Below are 20,913 nucleotides of genomic sequence, written 5' to 3'. Positions count from 1 at the left end.
CTAAGGTAATTAAGCACATTGATTTCAACAGGAGTTAGGAGCTGAAATACTGTTGAGGAGCTGGGCCTTAACTCCTAGAGAGGGGTCATGGCTGAGAATCCCAAGCAGTGCTAGGCTCCCTAAGAGGGGTGGGAGACAGAGGTCACATCCTTCTTCTCAGCATTTCCTATTGACTAGCTTATGTGGCTTCCCCCTCAGCTTGCTGTCTTTTGTGGATCCCATTTTTAAATGCCCAACTCGCCCTAAGTATTGTTTAGATAGCCGAAGCATCAGACTCAGGGCTATGGTTTCCATTGCGTGGTAAGGTACCTAAAAGTTAAGCACTGCCGCTCTGAGGGTTGTAACACATTAGTCCCTCTGTGAATCTAACCGTTATTGCCTCAGGTACTCCTACTGGTAGAAGCACCAGAAAATAGACAAGGAGATGATGCATTGGTACAACTAATATCCTGGCCTGCACCTGCATTTAATTACTCATTCTGCAGACTGAGCAGCACAGCTTGAAAGCAGTGGAGGAGAGTAGCTTTTAGGAAGCTGGTTACACTACTGTTTGATCTTCAGCATGCCTTGTAAACCATTTCGTTTTTAAATAAAAGTTGAGCATTTGTTAAGGAAATCCAAAGAGCTGCTTTGTGATTCTTCAATACACACCTGCTGCTCAGAGGCATTAGTTAATTGATGCATAATCATTTGTTTTAAAACCCTATGATATCTTTGTTTGAAAGACTCCGTAGAAGTGCAAAGTATTATTATAATGCTCAATAAACAACATGACTATTCTGTGGCACAAAATACAAATTGTGTATTCTTGTGGAGGTCTTATATCGTGGTTGGATATAATCCAATCACCTTGGCATTGAAATGGGCAAAAACATACAGCTTCTATCTGCAGCTATAATAAGGCTGAATAACAGTAATAGGGCTGAATAACTAGGGGAAAATTAATCTCTCAGAGGGCCTGTCTACACATGAAATTATTCCTGATTAGCTATTCCTGATTAGCTCCATGTGTGGAAGCTCTTATTCCACAAAAAGATTCTTGGGCCCACTTGGAGTTTCACACTGAGTTAGTGGGGCTCTACCAGGCACAGGAGTTCATCTGCATGGAGTAGTTTAAAGGATTGGGGTATGAACTTTTATCCATTCAAAGAACAGAAAATTGCTAGGTTCAGAGCACAGTTGTTTATATCCTTTATAAATGAATCATAGCTAAGGTAATTACATCTATTACTTATTAAAAATGCCTAATCCTTTTTTAAAAATCTTACTCCGCTCTTGGCCTTAATGTCATGTGGGGATGAGTTCTAATGGCAAGTTATTTTATATTTTATACTACAGTATAAAATCAGGTTAAAAAACCGGAAGAATATGCTTTAAATAAACAAGGAAAATCAGACTAAAATAAGGCCATTGTATTATTTCCATCTGTTGTTCCCAAATATTATAATTCAGTGTTTTTATGTAAGATCAGGCAGTACTTTGAGTTTTCTAAAACAGTGGTTCTCAACCTTTTTTTGGCTCTGGACTTATTTGTAAATGTTTATGGCCTGTCACGACCTAGTAAATATTCTGGGGGTGGAGGCCCTGTGGCAGAGCCATAACTAGACATTTTAGCACCTGGGGCAAGCAAGCATTATTTGCGCCCAGTACCAGAGGCAACACATGGGGAGGCATGGGGGGTCATGTGCCCCCCCCTCTGATTTTTTTGATTGTGACCCCCCCCCCCCCACAACCCAGACAGGATGGGTGGCCTGCTGAGGTGAGTCAGGGGTGGTGGTGGTGTTCCTCCCTGCTGCCCCCCTGGCCCTGCCCTCGGTCAGATCCTGCCCTGTGGGGGGATTGGGTCCTGCCTGGCACTCACCCCACAGTGGCAATTCCTGTGCTGTGGGGCTGGCTGGGCTTTGCTCTCCACTCCGGGCATTGCAAACTCAAGGGTTGCAGCGCTACTCGGGTTTGGCCCCGCACTCCTGATTAGACCAAATATATGTGGGTGAAGTTGTGATCTGGCTCATGGAGTTGCAGTGCCACTCACTCAAATTTGGTCTACCCAAACTCCTGTCATCATAACGGCTGGGCCAAACCTGAGTGGAGCTGGCTGGGACCCCAGCTGTTGCAGTGCCTGGAGAAGGAACTGTGGGACAGGAGCTGCAATGAAACATTCTGGCAACCCAATTTTGAGTCCCGACCCATGGGTTGATTAACCCTGGTCTAAAACACATAATGGCTTCTGCTTCTGTTTCCATATACTGGTGGTAAAACTGGTGTGAGAACAAAATTAAATCCTTGACTTACAAAACAATATAATGAAAAATAAAATATATTTTAATTGGAAGGATGCAAAACAGCACCCTCAAACTGCTTATAATTACAAAGTATACAATGCTAATAGTAAAAAGCTTATTTATCCTTGCAGAAGCTAATCCTGCAATAATGAAAGAACCTATTTATTAAACACCTAAGTAAATGTCATGCAAATTACAGTAATTTTATAAATATCATTCAGACTTGCCACAGAATATTTGTTCAGAGCTGAGTGTTTGTTATAAGCTAAAGTATCTCTCTTTTATATTTACTTGGCAAGTAGGTTCATTTCACTTTATAAAAAAACAAACTTTTGTATTCTGTATAGTCAAGGATTCATCCTGGCAACTTTGGCCCATTCCAGTGGTAAAAAGTGGACTTAATGCTAACCTAAGTGGCCAGGTGAAGAGTTCCCATTACATAGGGGAATACTCCAGTGGCAGAGCTGGTATCAGCAGCTCTATGGCAGCCATCCTTGCCGCTGCTCCTGATATAAGGGATGTAGCAGAGAAGCGGAAATGAACAGTGCACTGCGGTATGATCTCTTGGTGGAAGAACAGCTCTTTGACTGGTTCCAGGATCTGGGCGTTGAGCAGGGTTTAAAGGTGGTATATCCAGTAGGTGCTTTATCCCTCTCCCTCTTAGGTCCTACATTGATAAGAGCTTGGCCAGAGCCAGAGATTGGGCCCAACAATTATATTCTTTAGTCAATCCAGGTACCATAACACTATGGTAATTTCCTTATGTTGTCATTGTGAAATCATTGTTCTGGAATTTTATTAGATCACTTGAAAATGATGTGATCATTTATATACAATATAGTGTTTACATTTTTGGGTCTCATATATTCAGTGTGATGATTTTAAAAAAATGACAGAGAATAGCATGATGTGCCAAATTAGGAATAATAATGCAAAAACGGGGCCTGAACTCACAGCCTAATAACTTCAGTGGGTGTTTTGCCTGAGTGAAAACTGCAGGATCAGGCCCACATTTATATAACTAGTAGAAATAGGTACTTTAGTATAGAAATAAATCTTTGGTACTTCAATAATTAATAAGATACAATACAAACCTAACACATGACAATTCCAAACACATAACAATTTGATGGGAAAAGTAGTAAAACACATTTTTGGGAGGGTGGAGGGGGTGAAGAGAAGATTCACCCAGAACTGACCCATTCATAAATCGACTATACTACTGTATATGATAAACTGCATATATACATGGTGGACTGGATGGCTGGTAATTAGTAATTTAGGGTATGTCTACACAGCCTGTGGCAATGAGCCTCCCAGCCCAGGTTCACAGAGTTGAACTAGTGGGGCTTGCGCTAACGCTCTAAAAAGAGATGTGTAGACAGCACTTGGAAGCTGTGGCTTGAGCACTGAAGCATAGGGAGGGGGATGGGCTTCAGAGCCTGAGCGCCAGCCCAAGCTGAGACTTCCAAACTACTTTTAGAGTGGTAGTGTGAGCCCTGCTAGTCTGAGTCTGTCGACCTGGGCCAGGCAGCTCACTGCTATATGCTATTTAGACGTACCCATCGTCCCTGATTTAGGAAAGCACTTAAGCATGTGTTTAAATCCATCCCTATTCAGGACAGAACTCAAACATACTTAACTTTAAACACGCTTACATTCCACTGATTACCCCAGCCTCTCTTAGTCCAGGAGTATCCCAAATTGTTTGTTATTGTGTTCTGTTTTAACATGTAGCACTTAAGGAAAAGCAGACCAACCACAGAAATGGAAAAACAGAGAGAAAAAAAACCAAATTTGAGAAAGAGGGAAAGGAAGAGAATAAGAAAATGAAACAGTATAAAGGAGATTGAAAGTCAGTGTAAGAAGGGGAATGTGAAAATATTCCCGTGGCTCAGGGAGAGAGAACAGGAACAAAATGGGAAGGCACAGGCATAGGGAAACAGAAATGAAACTGAAGTGTCTGAGAGAAACGTGAAATGAAAGTGAAACTCAGAGATAGCAGGAAAAAGAAAACAGAGAAAGAAAAAAAGAAGGTATACTGATGAGTCTGCAGTAACAACACAAGAGGCTATTACAAAATTTGACTCAGCAGTGACAATGGTTCCAGCTTCCCTTGAGTAGTCTGTTTATTATTTAAAAAATCTGATTGTCCTTAAAGCTGGAAAATAAATTTTAACACGCAGTATATACCCACTGAAAACAAATGCTGATCCCGATGAAGTAAGACAAAACTTCTATATGCTTCAGAGCAGGACCAGGATTTAGCTCACTCTATCTAGCAAAGTAGATATGCACCAGATAATTTATTGTGCAACTCATACAGTCTCTGGCCTTTAATAGTAATAGTAATGGTGTGGGGGATGACAAGGTAGAGCAGTGAGTTAGTATAATAGCCTTTCATCTCTGGAAACTGGGGCCAATAATCAGATAGGAAACACAGGGTTGGAATGGAGAGCGGTGAACAGTGGGACTGCAAAGATCTGTACTGGGACCTGTGCTGTTCAACATATTCCTTAATGATTTGGAAAAGAGGGTGACCAGTGAAGTGGCAAACTTTGCAGGCAATACAAAATTTTTCAAGATAATTAAGTCCAAAAAGCTGACTGCGAGGCATTACAGAGGGATCTCACAAAACTGGATGACTGGGCAACAAAATGACAGATGAAATTCAAAGTTGAAATTCAAGTGCAAAGTAATGCACATTGGAAAATATAATCCCATCTATACATATACCATGATGGGGGTCTAAATTAGCTATTACACACAAAAAAGAGATCTTGGAGTCACATGGATAGTTCTCTGAAAACTTCTGTTCATTGTACAGCAGCAGTCAAAAAGACACAAAATGTTAGGAACTATTAGTAAAGGGTCACAAAATAAGACACAACATATTATAATGCCATTGTATAAATCCATGATACACCCACACCTTGAGTACGTGTCTAGTTATGGTCATCCCATCTCACAAAGGATATAGGGTAACTGGAAAAAGGTTCAGAGAAGGACTTCCATATGAGGAGAGACTAAAAAGATTAGGCCTGCTCATCTTAGAAAAGAGACAACTAAAGGGGGATGTGCTAGAATTCTAAAGTCATGAATGGTGTGGAAAAAGTGAATAGAGATGTATTATGTTTTCACACAATACAAAAGCCAGAGGTCACCTGGTGAAATGAATAGACAGCAGGTTAAATACCAACAAGAAGTAGTAGTTTTTCACACAACACACAACTAATCTGTAGAACTCATTGCCATGGGATGTTGTGATGGCCAAAAGTATAATGGGTTCAAAAAATAACTGGATAAGTTCATGGAGGAAAGATCCATCAATGGCTATTAGCCAAGATGGTCAGGGATGCAACCGTAAGCTCGGTGCAATCCTAAATCTCTGAATGCCAGAAGTGGAAGACAGGGTTGGATCACTCCATAATTCCCTGTTCTGCACACTCCCTCTGAAGCTTTGGTATGGGCCACTGTTGGAGACAGGATACTGATCAAGATGGACCTTAGTCTGAGCCAGTATGGCAGCTATTATGTTTTTATGTCTGCCCAAGCTGCACATTATGCAGGAACTGAAAGGGTGCAAAGGTGCCTATAATCCTCCTCCCAATCTGGTGGACCTGCTCAGCTCCAATGCAATATAGAGCAGCCTCATGGATACTCTAAATTCTGTCTTCGTGTTCATGGAACCTAGGGGCTAGTCTTATAGCAAGAGATATCTGAGTGCATCAGGGCGCCAGTAAATCTGGTCCATAAGGAGATGTGAGACTAGACTTCAGTGGTGGAGGAACCCTGATGGGGTTTCTGTTGGTGAGATTTAGTACATTTTTCTTATATTTATATCATTCCAAGGGTATTATGATCTGGGAATAATTGACTAGGTCTGTTTATCAGAAGTGTTTTTTAAGAGATTATAAAGGATATGCAGAGCTTGAGATGGATGCACTTTTGTTGCAGAGTAGGAAACAAATAGTGAGTCAGGGAGCTTTATTTTTTTTCCTTTTATAGCTTTAAAAAAAAAAATCACTTTCCTTCTTAAAACCAGGTTCAAGAACTGATGTGTTAGTCTCCCTTACAACACAGACTGCCTCACTCCCAGTGAGATGGACCACTTACCTGCTCTCTACTACTGTAAGTTGGTGTCACACGCCAAGGATCTAGAAGATCTGATGTTAAAGTGCGCTACAGTGTTGCCAACTCATGATTTATCATGTGTCTTGTGATATTTGATGTTGTTCTTAAAGCCACAGCTACCAGAGAAAAGAGATTAAATGAGATTGTTGGCTTTTGTTTTTTAAAACAAAAAGTAGCCCTTAGGTTTGCAGAGAAAAGCCCTAAAACATAACCCAACTGTACCCTAAAATGCTCAGAAACGATAAAGCAAATTAAAAGAATCCCTTTTGTAAATCTCATGGTTTTTAGACCAATCTCATAATTTTGGGATACTAGCTAATGATTTTTGAATGCTTGAGGTTGGCAGTACTGCAGTAGTTTAGGTGGGAGTAAGGTACTCTGAGCGTATGAAGGAATCATCAGTAGAAGAGTGTAATTTACACATCGCCTCTAAAATTGGACTTTCAGGTCAAAAGCAAGACAACTGACTAATTGTTGTGGATGTTTCATTGTCCGTATTCCCAGAATACATGATTTATAGTATAACTAGAGAGAGAGAGAGCGGGGAGAGAGAAATGTTTTGAGTACTGGTCTGTTGCATCTTACGCTGGGGTTACGTTCCGCAGTCAGCGCGTAAAGCGAAAATCGCGTATAGTCAAAATTACATTGAGTGTAATGGCGGGCGGAATCACCCGCACTACAGAAACAGTATTAAAATTGTTATTTTTCTCTTTTTTGTTTTTGCCGACCGCGTAAAGCTGAAATCGCGCATATTAAATTCGCGTAAGATGCGACAGACCTGTATATGTCACAAGCTTCTCCTCATCCTATGTTTACAGAATGGCTGGCAAATCCCCTCAGAATAAATCTCTTGACTAATTTCTGTCAGGATGCCCTTTAAATGTATGGCAAGATCTCTGAAGTGGTAAGCTCCCTTTGTTTTGACAGTATTAAAAGTTTTTTTCCCAATACCAAATAGGGATAATGCAGAGTCACATCCTGTTAATGTGTGTGCAGCAAGAAGTATGTTGCAGAAGTTAGGAGTGAGCGTGTCATAAATTGCATGCACGGGTGTGAAGTGACGCTAGTCAGTTGTGTTGGTAATGGTGCCTGTTTCTATCCGCATGTTATCTGTGTATTCCCTGTTTGGAAAGTAATGAACAGCAAACACAAAAACATCTGTATCAAGTGACCTAATTACTATGGTTCCTTTGACACCAAAAGCCATATTGGCACACAGCATGCAGAAACATTCTTGTGTCTGTTTCTCCTTGAGTACTGTATAAAAGTCTTGGGCTTCTTCAACACCTCTATTGGTGATGGATTTTGCTACTTCACAATTGGAAAAGCCTCCAGCAAGGAGTGTTTGTGTTGGGTGTGCTCTTACATTCTCAGGTGCATTTTGAGCCATATATCCACAGAAGAATTTTACAAGTGACTGCTTGTTGGATGCCATGTTTAGAAACTTTTTCCATGGAGACACAGGGTGTCCACCAATCACCTGGTATTTCTTTCATCCAAACTTAGATCCTGTCCAGCACTGTTTTTCTACGGTTTTCACAGAGTTATTGTTGTCATATCTAGCAAAGACTTCGATTACAGAATGAACTTTGTCAAATCCTTTTAGGACCTGCCTCAGGTACTCAGCAGCCAATTCACTGAATGTGCGGAATTTGTCTCCAACCATCATTTGTGTGACATCCATGACATCACTGATTTACACTGTGGTTTCTTTGTTGCATGCTCTTAGCTCATGGATTCTTGCAGTTTAAGCTTCCAGTTGATGCGCTCACAGGCGCTGGCTTTTTCCTTTGCCCAGGGATGCTCAAACCCCGCCCCCACTCCTCTCCACCCTTTCCCCCATACCCCCACCCCTGCCCCTTCCTGCCCCCGTTCTGCCCCAGGCCCCGCCCCTGCTCCGCCTCTTCCCATCCCTGCTCTGCCCCAGCCCCGCCTCTTCCTGCCCAATTCTGCCCTCTCCCCCAAGCATGCCCCATCCCCGCTCCTCCCCCTCCCTCCCAGCATCTCCTGCATGCTGTAGAACAGCTGATCACAGCGGGCAGGAGTCACTGGAAGGGAGGGGGAGGAGTGGATCGGTGGGGCCGCCCGCATAAGGGCGGGCAGGAGGCACTGTAAGGGAGGGGAGAAGCTGGCTGCCAGTGGGTGCTAAGCAGCTGCTAATTTTTTTCCATGGGTGCGCCAGCCCTGGAATCTATGGATGCCCTAGTTCACCTTCTCATTGTTGCATCAGCATGGAAGGACACAGGCACAGGTCCTATTGGGTAACTAAGACCAGTTGCCATTGAAACATCTGTATCTTGTTAAGGACTGGACTCTGTGGAAAACAGTTTCTGGACTGAAAGCTGCTGTGATTGTCCCTCCTTTGCCAAGCTTAAATTTGGTCGTCTTGGCCATATCAGCAAATGTTTTGACATCAGATTTTCTTGACTGGGCTGAAGAAGCTATGCATCTCATCAAAATCAAGTGCACCTCTCACAAATCTCTCCCTTTGTTTTTCACCAACATATGCTATTTTCTTGCACATCTGATGTTAAATGCAGTCCAGTAGATACGTTGATAGCTATCTCTGGATGTGATTCAGGTTTGTCATATTGTTGATGACATAGTTGGTAAGAGCCATAATGTGCTCTTCATTGCTCTTCAGTACGGTATCCCTCTCCTCTACTTCTTGTTAGGCCACTTCTTTCTCTCCTAGCTTTGCATATTCACCCAGAATATGTCTTGTGAGGATCCAGCTGATAAGGCTTCTTTCTTGTCAATCCTACAATCCCACTTCTGCCCTTTGATTCTTTTCCCATGTCACTCCCATTTCAAAGAGTCTGATGCACAGCAAATTCCCCAGATTCAAAGGCACTGTGTATTTCTTTAGGGAGATTTAATATATCAAGAATGTAGATTGGTATCCACCTGGCATAGTTGGGCCTGTTTGCAGTAAAGAAGCATGGCATGCTGTGTGTAGATGAAGTTTCTAATCATCCTCTTGCTCGGCAGACGCATTTAGAAGTAGTATCTGCATAACCTGGAAAAAATGATCCCAGAACTTGAATGTAGGAGGCTGGACATGCCCCCATGATTGATATTCCTCCAGTAGTGGTAGCATATGCTGAGTGACAGCATCATCATGCTTTTTAATTACATGCTGTAAGGACTCAGTGTCTTCAGACTCAAACACCTTTTGAGAGTCAGCCAACATTTGCAGACTAATGCTGGAACTACATGAGTACCTCCTCCCGGCTCACACCATTTAGCAAATGAATAACGTTTCAGAGCACTCAGAGCCTCAAATGCTAAAGTCAAGCCATATGTGATTCAACTGTGCTCTACCAGCAAGCATTTGATCTGCGGTACAAACTGCATGCACCTCAGAATCAACAAGAAGGTCTAACAATCTGGCATCTCCCCACAATTTCTCAATGCATGCAATAAAACATCACAGGGTAAAAATGTAGAGGTAAAATTCCCAAAGTATATTGTTAGCATTACCACCATGACTACCACTATTTTTCATTTTATACAAGTATGCAGACTTGTGCTAAATTAGATTTAAATTAGATCTATATGGTAGATGGTAGTATCAAAATTGCCATTTTTGTTTAGTGAGCACTGATTGAAGCCCAATATGAAGCTGTGTATTGTCATCTATAAGATTAATACTGACCTGTGCATAAGTGTCACTGAATTAAAAAGCTAGTTTTCAGAATATTTCAAAGGCTGTACTACATGACAAGCAATTACAAATTAAAAACTTCTACCAGGCAGACGAGATGGGACATTGTATGTAGAAGACATTCAGTCATTTCTACTCACTATGCAGTACAAACTATGGGCACACAAGCTATTGCTTCTGGTGCACAATCTTCAGTGTGAGACTGATCTGGTCAGCAAATAGTTTAACATTTTCAATTAATATCATAATCACTTGCAAGGCACTTTTGACAATTAAAAATGTGTGATGTGAAAACATTTCATGTAATTATATTGCAAAATGTTGATATTTGCCATTTTTGCCACGTGCTAAACAGCCTAATCATTTCTGGAAAAGAAAACCTTGCCCATGCAAAAATTAAGGTATTGAAATTAACAAACAGTAAAACTGTAGTCATAGTCATGTTGCAGTGTTTCTGGAACTGTGCAAAAAACGATGCTCTCTCATTTTGGATATTATTGTTCCACAGCAATACAGGCTTAAAGCATGACTTAACAGCTCCACATCAGACCTCATCTAAATGTACATAAAATAAGCTTTCAAATTATATATGATCTGAGTGTGTGTAGGGTGGGTACCTTACACTCTAAAATATGGCCTTTTTGGAGAATTGCTGCATGCCTATACTGACTAGAACTGGATCCAAACCAGTGATTTATAGATGAAAGTCTTCATATCCCATTACCAAATCTCTGAGACAACTGGTTCCACTTTATTTCATTATGAAGTGAAAAGAAGTATTTATCTTCACAAATTCCCACTCCGTGTTGTTAATGAGTCTATTTTAGTTGTAAAATAATAAATAAAGATTAGTAGACTAGAAGGAATGTTTGGGTGCTTAAGACAGCACTTCAGACTCATCAAGAAAATCTGACTGAATCTTCAATTATGCTAGACATAGTCACTATTCTGTATCAACACTATTAAAAAGTCAGGCTCTAAAAACCATGAGATTTGCTAAAAATCATGAAATCATATTTTTAAAATACATTTTGGCTTTTTCTTTTTTCCTTCTGATACTTTAGGGTGCACTTGCTTCATATTTTCAAGCTTTTACTTCAAACCATGAGAAGTAGGAGCTTACTTTTTTAAAATAAAGTTGAGATTCTCATGCAGTGTCATAATTTAAGCATCTGGGGTTTTAAGAAAAATACCAAATAATCCAAGAATTGCAATAAAATCATGAGACATTGCAGCATTGCTGTTTTGATGAGTTACTGGACTTTCCTTGTGTCTTCAACAGCTTATTGTAACTTCTGAAGAATATTATGGAAGATTTTTATTTTTGAGCAAAGACAAGCTGACAGAGATAATCTTTAAAGAAATCTATACAACAACTTATTTCCCAATGAAGGTATTTTAGAGAATTATCAGAAATTTAAACTGGAGGATGCACAAGAGCAGAAATAACATGAATTGGGGAACACCATTATCTCATTTAAAAATACATTCTGCTTTAATGGAGCTTAGTGATCCAGTTAATTAATTTAAATCATTATAAGTGAGATTGTTAACACCATCTATTATGGCTGCCTGACATTTCCCATTATAAGACCCTGTTTTCAGTTGCTTGTAGCTTTGTGAAGCCTTACAATTTGGGTTGAAAATTTCCATGCCAGGTTTCTGGCTCAGGTTGAATTTCTCTGAAAATTTTCAGCCAAAATGGTTCAGCCATTTCCAAGAAAAGGGGAAAATATATTGTTTTGCCTTCGTTCAAAAAAATTCTTTAGATCTTTTCGTCAAAATGCTCGTTCACCCGCAATGCTCTGGAGGAGAGACTTGAAATTTGGCAGGGGAGTGAGTGGCGTTTGTGTCAAAATTGTAGCTTTTGCCATCCCCGTGGAAAAAGAACACCAAGTTGACCAAGTCATAAGCCTTTGAAAAAATGCAGTTTGTACATGCTCAGTCGAGACATTTTTTTATTTTAGTAATTAACATCGCCAAAGATTCTGTCCTCATTGAGCAGCCTCTCTCAGCTCCTAGTGCTGACCAGACTGTGAAAATGTCATCTCCACAGAGCAACCGAACATGTTGCATCCCCTCACAGCTCCTATGTATGACCAGACTGTGCATGCACTATCCCTATAGAGAGACTGAGCATCCTTCCTCCAGCCCAGGTCCATGGGGCAAAGCTGGACTTTCCTTGTAGTGGCTGCTCCTAGTCCCTTTGAGCCACTGGGATGGGCTGGCACTGGAAATGAGAGCAGTAGCCTGTTTCTTCTGTGCTCTCAATGCTGCTGCTGCCCAGACCGCATGGAGTAGGAAGCCATCTGATTTGAATGCAGAAGAGACAAGAGCCAGACAAGGAAGGAGGGAAAGGAGTAGATTGGAACAGGAGTCTGGTGAAACTGGGACTGGAGTTGCATGGGGAGGATGGTTCTGGAAGCAGTGGATGGAGAGCAGCTGGACTGGTTGGACAAGAAACCTGAGCCTGGAAACTGGCAGTAGGGAGAGGCTGGGATTGTTTGGGAAAAGAGACTAGGGGGAGAGCTTGTAAAGTGGAGCTTGGGACCCAGTTGACTGGTAGTGGGAAACCCAGATTATATAAGAACTGGGCGGAGGGGGGGAGGAGGGAGCTGGGACTGGCCAGGCAAGGAGACTGGGAAAAGGAGCCCAGGAAGAGATGCAGGGGGAGACTGAGATTGGATGACATTGACAAGCCTAGGCAGGTCCGGCTCCAGGGTTTTTGCCACCCCAAGCAGCCAAAAAAAAGTCGCAATTTGCGGCACTTCCGCGACTCTACTGCCGCCGCTTCTTCGGCGGCAATTCGGCGGCAGGTCCTTCCCGCCGAGAGGGAGTGAGGGACCCGCTGCCAAATTGCCATGGAAGAGCCGTACGTGCCACCCCCTTCCATGTGCCGCCCCAAGCACCAGCTTGCTAGGCTGGTGCCTGGAGCCGGCCCTGAGCCCAGGAAGGGACACTGAGATTGGTAGGCAGTGCAGGGGGAGAGGAGAGACAGATGAGATAAAAAACTGGGAGATGGGAACTGGGACTGGCTGGGCAAGGAAACTAGGACAGGGTGTGGGAAGGTGGAGAGGTTGATAGTCAAGGGGAATTGAGACTTGGACAGTAAACTGGGAAGGTGAGCCTAGGACTGGCTATGCAAGGAGACTGGGCCTGGGATAAGGAGCCTGGGGCGGGGAGAGTGGGACTGGGTCAACAATGAGAATGGCATAGGACGAGGAGCCGAGAATGGAAAAGAGCCAGGACTGGGACATGGACAGATTGGAGGGGACAAAACAGAAGGGGTCAAGTTTGGGGGGAATGGGAGGAAGAGTCTGTGTCCACTAGAGCACACTCCCTCCAGAGCCTGGAAAGGAATCCAAGATTCCGGACTCTCACCCTTCATCTGCTGTTAGCAGATATCTGTGAAACCCACTGTATCCCCCCTCTAGTGCTGGACCACTACTGCAGTCAGTAGGGTTGATGTAGGTATGACCAGTGCTGCCCCCAGCTCACAGAGTCTCCATCCTCACCCTCATGAGGACCCTGGTATCCTACGGAGATGCCTCCATGGGGTTGGAATGGGAATGGAGCTTAGCCACAGAAGTGGTTGTCCCCCTCTTCCATGTGGAAGTGGGATGATCTGCTTATGATGGGTAGTGGGTACCTTCCCCACAGATAAGCAAACCCCTTATTCAGCAAAGCATTTAAGCACATGCATAACTTTACTGGAACTTAAGCATGTGCCTAAAGTTAAGCATGTGTTTAATTGCTTTACTGACTAGAGATGGACTGCTGATTGGGGCAACAATCCACTTAAAGTAGCCCAGGGCCATGTTCATTTTTTGTCTTAACTTACAAAATATCCCAGTAAATACTTCCAAATTTAGAGTTTTGAAATTATTGCATTGCATTTCAAGTGAAAACCCCCCTTTGAGAAAAAAGGGCGAAAGTATGTATCATCCACAAATCATTTAGTAACTCTAGAAATTAATGGGCTAATTATTCCTTATTTCTTCTGGCATTCATTGAAATATTGTTAATCATCATCTGGGATAGAAATACCTGTTAATAGGACTGGTCAACACATTTCCATTTAAACCATTTTTTTAAATAGAAAATTGGGGTTTCCACTGAACAATTTTTTTCGTGAAATGCCTGGTTTCCATGGAAAATTTGACTTTTCATTGAAAAAACGAACACCTGAAACCCAAAAATGTTTGGCCCAAACCAGAAATATTTCAAGTTTGGAAACATGCTTCACAGGGAGTTGTAATTTCACTGTCTCATGCACCATTCTTCAATATGGGCTTGAATTCCTCAGCCAGACTACATCTCCCATGATGCCACACAGCCAGGGACCCCCATGATGCAGTACAGCAGCTTAGCAAGCGGGGGAGACTGTGGTCCATCATACGACATATACAGTCGTCTGTCCAGTGATCTTCAGTGCTTAGAGGAGAATGGAGGCATGAGGCATCATGGCAGCATTTCGTAACTGAAATTTTCAGTTCAGCCCCAAGATTTTGGCTGAAAATTTTGGGGTTTTGAGTTTTTGCTGAAAAGCTGAAATTTTGCACAGGGAAAACAAAACAAGAACCAAACAAAAAAACATAGTCCATCCAGCTGTACGTGTTAAGTACATCATTTTTTCCAGAACTCGGAGGCAGGTGGAGAGCTGATAAGTTTCAGCTGGCTGTGAAGAAATAAGAAGCTCAGCTAATAAATCACCAGAATAATTTTTTTAAAACCCATACATTAAATAAAAAGTTTTTTTTGGTTAAGAAAACCAAAATTAAAAAAAAGTTTTCAAGCTTTTGCATCTGGCTCTCAATTAAGTGACCCAAGGCCTACTAACTTCAGACCTCCTGCAATTTGTCCACACGTCTCTCTGATTCACAATTTGTTTTTCTTCCCTCATTATAATCGGCATTTGCTGGACTTTAATGAGCTGCAGGTGCCTTATGATGGTCTTGGGAAAATATTCTGTTAATAATTCTGGCCAAAAGTTTCAGGTCTCATGAAAGTTAATTGGTCCCACTGGGTACTCAGCACCTTTGAAAAAAATTAGGCCACTTTTAAGGTGCCTAAATATAGATTTAGGAGCTTAACTTTAGACACCCCAATTTGAAAATGTTGGCCTCAGTTTATATCATCGCATTTTTCATTTGTTCTCTTCTCACAAAGTTAACACCCGAGGGCGTCTGCATGAAAACAAAGGGCCTGATTTTGTGCCATTGTAGTAAATAGAAATTTTATCATTGCCTTCAACAGGAGCGGGATTGGGACCAAAATCTTTGTTGTTGTAGTAAGTACATGGATCAGATGAGGACTTTATTTGAGAAGACCACGAGGATTTCAAATTTTGTTTTCTGAATAGCCACTGCAATTACTAGACTAGGACTTGAGAGATATGGGTTCAGTACCTAGCTCCACTACAGATTTTTCCTGTGGGACCTTGAGTAAGTCACTTAATCTCTCTGCATCTCAGTTCCCCCTCTGTAAAACAGGGACAATAGCACCTCCTTTCTCTCACCTTTTGCCAGTTTTATCTATGTTAGGGTTACCATTAATCCGGATTTACCCGGACATGTCCTCCTTTTTGTGTTAAAAATAGCGTCTGGGGGGGAATTTGTAAATCACTAAAAATGTCTGGGATTTCCCCCCCATGCAGAGCGAGGCACGGCTGGGAGGGCTGCAGGAAATTCAGCTGCTCGCATGGGGCTCTGGCAGCCAGAGCCCTTCCCCCGCAGCTTGCCGGGCTGGACTCCGGAGCAGCTGTAGAGCTCCTCCTCCCTGCCCTTCCCCCCTCCCCCCCGCATTCTGAGCCGGCCGGCCTGCCGGGCCGTTTGCATCGGGCCTCGGCAGCTCCTCCTCCCCTGCAGCCCAGCGCCCCGCTCCGGCAGCACTGTGCAGGGGCAGGGACCGGGTTGTGTGTTGCGCTGGGGAGCGCAGCCACGTGTCCGGCTCCGCACAGAGCCCAACACCCTGTTCTGAGCGGCAGGGTAAGGGGGCCAGGGGGCAGGAGAAGGGGCAGGGAGATTTTGGAGGGGGCAGTCAAGAGACGGGAGGGTCGGGAGTTCGGGGGGGGTGGAGAAGGTTTTGGGCAGTCAGGGTACAGGTAGGGGGTAGGGTCCTGGGGGCAGTTAGGGTGGGGGGGTCTCAGGAGGGGGCAGTTAGGGGACAAGGAACAGGGAGGCTTAGGTAGGGGTGGGGTTCTGGAGGGCAGTTAGGAGCAGGGGTCCCAGGAGGGGGCAGTCAGGGGACAAGGAGCGGGGGGGGGGTTGGGAGTTCTGGGGGGGGCTGTCAGGGGGCAGGAGTGGGGATGGGGATCGGAGCAGTCAGGGGACAGGGAGCAGAGGGGTTTAGATGGGTCGGGAGTTCTGGGGGGGCTGTCAGGGGGTGGGGGTGTGGATAAGGGTTGGAGCAGTCAGGGTACAGGTAGGGGGTAGAGTCCTAGGGGGCCAGTTAGGATGGGGGGAGGGTCTCAGGAGGGGGCAGTCAGGGGACAAGAGGCAGGGAGGCTTAGGTAGGGGGTGGAGTCCTGGGGGGCAGTTAGGGGCAGGGGTCCCAGGAGGGGGCAGTCAGGGGACAAGGAGCGGGGGGGGGGGTTTGGGAGTTCTGGGGGCGGGGCTGTCAGGGGCAGGAGTGGGGAGAGGGATCGGAGCAGTCAGGGGACAGGGAGCAGAGGGGTTTAGATGGGTCGGGAGTTCTGGGGGGGGCTGTCAGGGGGTGGGGGTGTGGATAAGGGTTGGAGCAGTCAGGGTACAGGTAGGGGGTAGAGTCCTAGGGGGCCAGTTAGGATGGGGGGAGGGTCTCAGGAGGGGGCAGTCAGGGGACAAGAGGCAGGGAGGCTTAGGTAGGGGGTGGATTCCTGGGGGGCAGTTAGGGGCAGGGGTCCCAGGAGGGGGCAGTCAGGGGACAAGGAATGGTGGGAGGGTTGGGGGTTCTGAGGGGGGTGGGAAGTGGGAGGGGCAGGGGCGGGGCTAGGGCGGGGCTCCTCCCGTCCTCTTTTTTGCTTGCTGAAATATGGTAACCCTAATCTATGTAGATTTTAAAATAATCTGGGAAGGGACTCTCTCTCACACACTGTTTATTTGTACAGTGGCTATCACAATGGGGCCCTGACGGTTGGGGCTTCTAGAGGCTACCATATTAATAAAGCATCTGTTGTTCAGGAGAGGGTCATGTCTTACCTTCTAGATCTCTAAAGTGCCTTGTTCACTTTGAGGCACTATATTAATAACAAATCATAATAATCTGAATCTTCCTCAAGCAAAAAAAAAAAGTGATAGAAGCCATAAATCAGAAATTTGGACGAGCATGGAATTCACTACTGCTACCCCACAGATCAATATGAGACCATAATCAAAAACAGCTACTCCAAAATGAAGAGTTCTTATCTGTCTTGACAACCATATGTATCGCCTCCCAGAGAAAAGGCAGCAAAAATCAAACAGAAAAACACTGCATATTCAATTACATAAAATAATAAAATGTATTAAATGTCAAAATCATTGGCAGCACTCCTAAAAAAGGCTCTCCCAGTTCTTGGGAGAGGATTAGTATACTCTTTCTATTTTCAAGCCATTTCAAATATTTCATTTTTGCCACTTGCAATAGTAATCAACATTGTGAAGCGGTTTGAAGATAATTTTATCCAGTTTTTATTTTCTCTTCTTTTCCCATTTTAGAGACTCTGTGGGGATATTTTTTTTCTCATTTCTGACCATTCTGGTAGAGACTTTCAATACCTATGAAATATGGGCTTCTTTAAACTGTTGTTAATGTAGTCAACCCAATGTGTCGCTGTAAAGAGAGGCCTAGTTTAACTCCAGCATTCAACAAATTTCAGGGGGAGTTGGGTGCTTAACTCCCTTAAATGCCTTTGAAAAGCCCCAATTGAATAACTTAAAAAATATACCCTAAAAAAGTGTCAGTTTTTAAGCACTGAGATACTGTAGTGGGGAATGCTACAGCAAAACCTTAGTTAGGTACATAGTTCTTAAAAATTAAGTGCTGGAAAAGTGAAAACTTGTCTTTCTTTTAAATGGGTTTGCAGTCATTAGAAAAATCTGTTGAAGCTGATTTATGATGTGCAGTTTAATAACAGACCCCATCATACTGAAGAGCTGAAATTACTTAATTATACGTAAACCATGTAGCACTTTTCGTCTTCAAAGTTCTTTACAAATATTAGCTACTTAATCTTCAGTACCCTTAAGAGATCGATAAATATTTTTATCCTAATTCTGAAGATGGGGAAATTGAGGCAAGAGTGGTTAACGCCTCCCCCGGGCTCACTCCTGAATTTATTTCTAGCTGAGTTCCATCTTTCTGCTCATTGGAAGTGGAATGGGTTGTACAACCATCTTTATCCAGTAAGGGACACCACATGCAGGAAGTGTCTAGAAAGGAGACATTATGTAACTGTCTGTTGGTCTAAATGTATGGTAGCAGATGTCTTTCAAGAAGAAAACCCAAAGGATTCTGGGATTGCATGTCTTGGAGCCATAGAAGATGACCAAAAAGAACCACCATGGATCACCAAGATCATTTTGCAAAAGTATAAAATAGACGTTAAAATAGACACAGTAACAGTGATTTCAAAGCCAAAAGAGGTATGAAAGGCCCAGGACAGTCTCCATTAAATGTGAAAGGAAAACTTGGAGAGAAGACAACGTCCCAGGAATTTTTTGTTGTAGATGGTCTATGCACTGTCCTACCTAGTTGTCCAGCAATCACTGCCCTAGTCCTGCTTATAAGGTGAGAACCAGTTGCCATGGACCTAGACCCTGAGATCAGGAAGAGGTTCTGAAATTATTTTTATTTCCCTGTACTCTTTGCATTGTGTATTGACATCTAAGATGTTGACCAGATTCTACCACTCATTTCCCTCTTATTGCTCCAATGACCTTCTGTAACTTTCCATTTTCCCCCATCGTCTAACTCTCTTTTAAAGTCTTCTTTTTTTATACTTACTTGTGTGCTTTTGTCATCTGCCCCCTTTGAACTTAGTTTAAAACCCTATTCACAAGTTGGCAAGTCAATGCATGAAGATGGTCTTCACCTTCTTGGTCATTTGGACCCCATCTCTTCCCAACAGACCTTTTCGGAACAGCATCCCATGATCAAGGACGTCAGTGCCCTCTCATCAACACCATCTTTGCAGCCATGCATTTATCTCCAGGATGTGTGTCCCTGCCTGGGCCCTTACCTTCACCTAGGAGGATGGACAAAAATACTAACTGTGCCCCTAACTTCCTAGAAACCTGTAGTCACTGCTGATCTGGTCAGGGTCAGACCTGTGCCCATGTGAATGATCAGCATGGGATAGTAATCAGAGGGCTAGATGAGCCTTTCTATAATATCTTGGATGCAGACTCCACGCAGGCAGCATGCTTCCTAGGACAGCACACCTCCTTCACCTCTCTGAATTAGTTTTTCCCATCTGTGAAATGGATCTAATAATACTTATGCAACCCCCCAAATGCATTGTGTATGTTAACTATTGAATGTCTTTACAGTGTTTCAACAAGAAAAGTGTTTAAGGTATTGACATTAATGGCAGACTTGGGAAACGTATTGGTTGTAAGTCCCAATGGGTGAGGCTTGGTATTTTGTTACACACCTCCCTATAATAGTGTTTCTCCGCTAAGGCTACCTTATAGTTATAACCGGAGAACCTTGCTGGCAGTAGAATCAGCAAGTATACAAGTAATTGCAAAGTGTAACCCAGCTGCTGGAGTTCTGCCAATGAGATAGTATTGGACTGTGTTCCCGGGTTCATACCTGGATTGACTTACCACCAAGAAGTATCCACCCTTTTAAACTCTACTGGGAGCAGTCATTGCTTTTGATGCTGTTTCTGCACAAAACTTCCTTCAAAAGCAATACTTTTGGAAACGATGCTGCAATGTCTTCTGTGCCACTTGCTTGGTGCTAGGTCAGTCCTGTAAGTAACACCTTCCAGGGGCAATATTATTTGAAATGATTTCACTGTGGAATATTCCAGAATAAGCATACGTTGTTCTTGGCTATGGCTGTTGGGGGGCAGCAGAGAGTTGGACATTCTTGCATGATTTGTGTATCCCCAGCTACAGTTTCTATGGCATCAGCATAAGGCCTGAATCTCATCTACCCTAAGGCCAAGTGACAGCACTCTGGTGGTATAAAATGGGTCATAAAGTGAGAGCAAATGATTAGAACTCGTTGGAACATTTTTGACTAAATGTATTTTGGTCGAAATATGCTATTTCATCATAGCTGAAAGATTTTGTGGATACCGATCTATTTTGACAATGTTTTTGATAAGAAGGCTCTGAAGTCCACAACTCTTTGGTCATTTTTGAGCAGTGATAGAGAGATGAATTGAAAACCTGACTTATTCAATTTGGAAATGAACATTTCAACACAATTCAATTTAGTGAAAATGTTGGACAGGTTTTGGTGTTCCCCCCCCCCCCCCAATGTGGAATGAAAACAAATTCGGGAACCTCAAAAGTTGACATGAAATGGAACTATTGTCCTATGGACAGAGCAACAAATTATACCACTACTTATGTAAGGCCCCCTTGACATGACTAGAGTGGTGTAAATGAGAATCAAACCCTAAATGTACAGCACCCAGCACAATGGGGCCCAATCCTAACTGAGGCCTTTACATGCTACCATAGTATAAATATTTGCTACTCTTTACAGCTATACCTAGTGCTTTGTGTACCAAGTAGTGTGTAAGGGAGTCTAGCTGAGGTGCTAGTATAGAGCACGCTGGGAATCAAAGCAAAATCAAGAGAACTGCAACGAATAGTGCCTGCCTCATTCTTTGCATGATGATTTGACGTATCA

General features: G+C 43.2%; 1 long non-coding RNA gene across 2 annotated transcripts in view; it reads left to right on the top strand.

Annotated features, from left to right (window-relative positions):
- LOC103306266 (uncharacterized) overlaps window positions 1-20,913 on the top strand; it is a 33,904-nt gene that overhangs the window by 624 nt on the left and 12,367 nt on the right. Inside the window, exons 2-3 of one of the 2 annotated variants that reach the window (XR_509074.4) lie at window positions 6,328-6,413; window positions 11,366-11,476. This is a non-coding gene — a long non-coding RNA (uncharacterized LOC103306266). The remainder of the gene's footprint in view (window positions 1-6,327; window positions 6,414-11,365; window positions 11,477-20,913) is intronic. The other variant, XR_509076.4, reaches the window with a different exon arrangement.

Source organism: Chrysemys picta, chromosome 2 (genome assembly GCF_011386835.1).
Source record: "Chrysemys picta bellii isolate R12L10 chromosome 2, ASM1138683v2, whole genome shotgun sequence".
Lineage (NCBI taxonomy): Eukaryota > Metazoa > Chordata > Testudines > Emydidae > Chrysemys > Chrysemys picta.
Note: the sequence above shows the minus strand (reverse complement) of the source record. Positions and strands in the feature narration are given on the sequence as shown.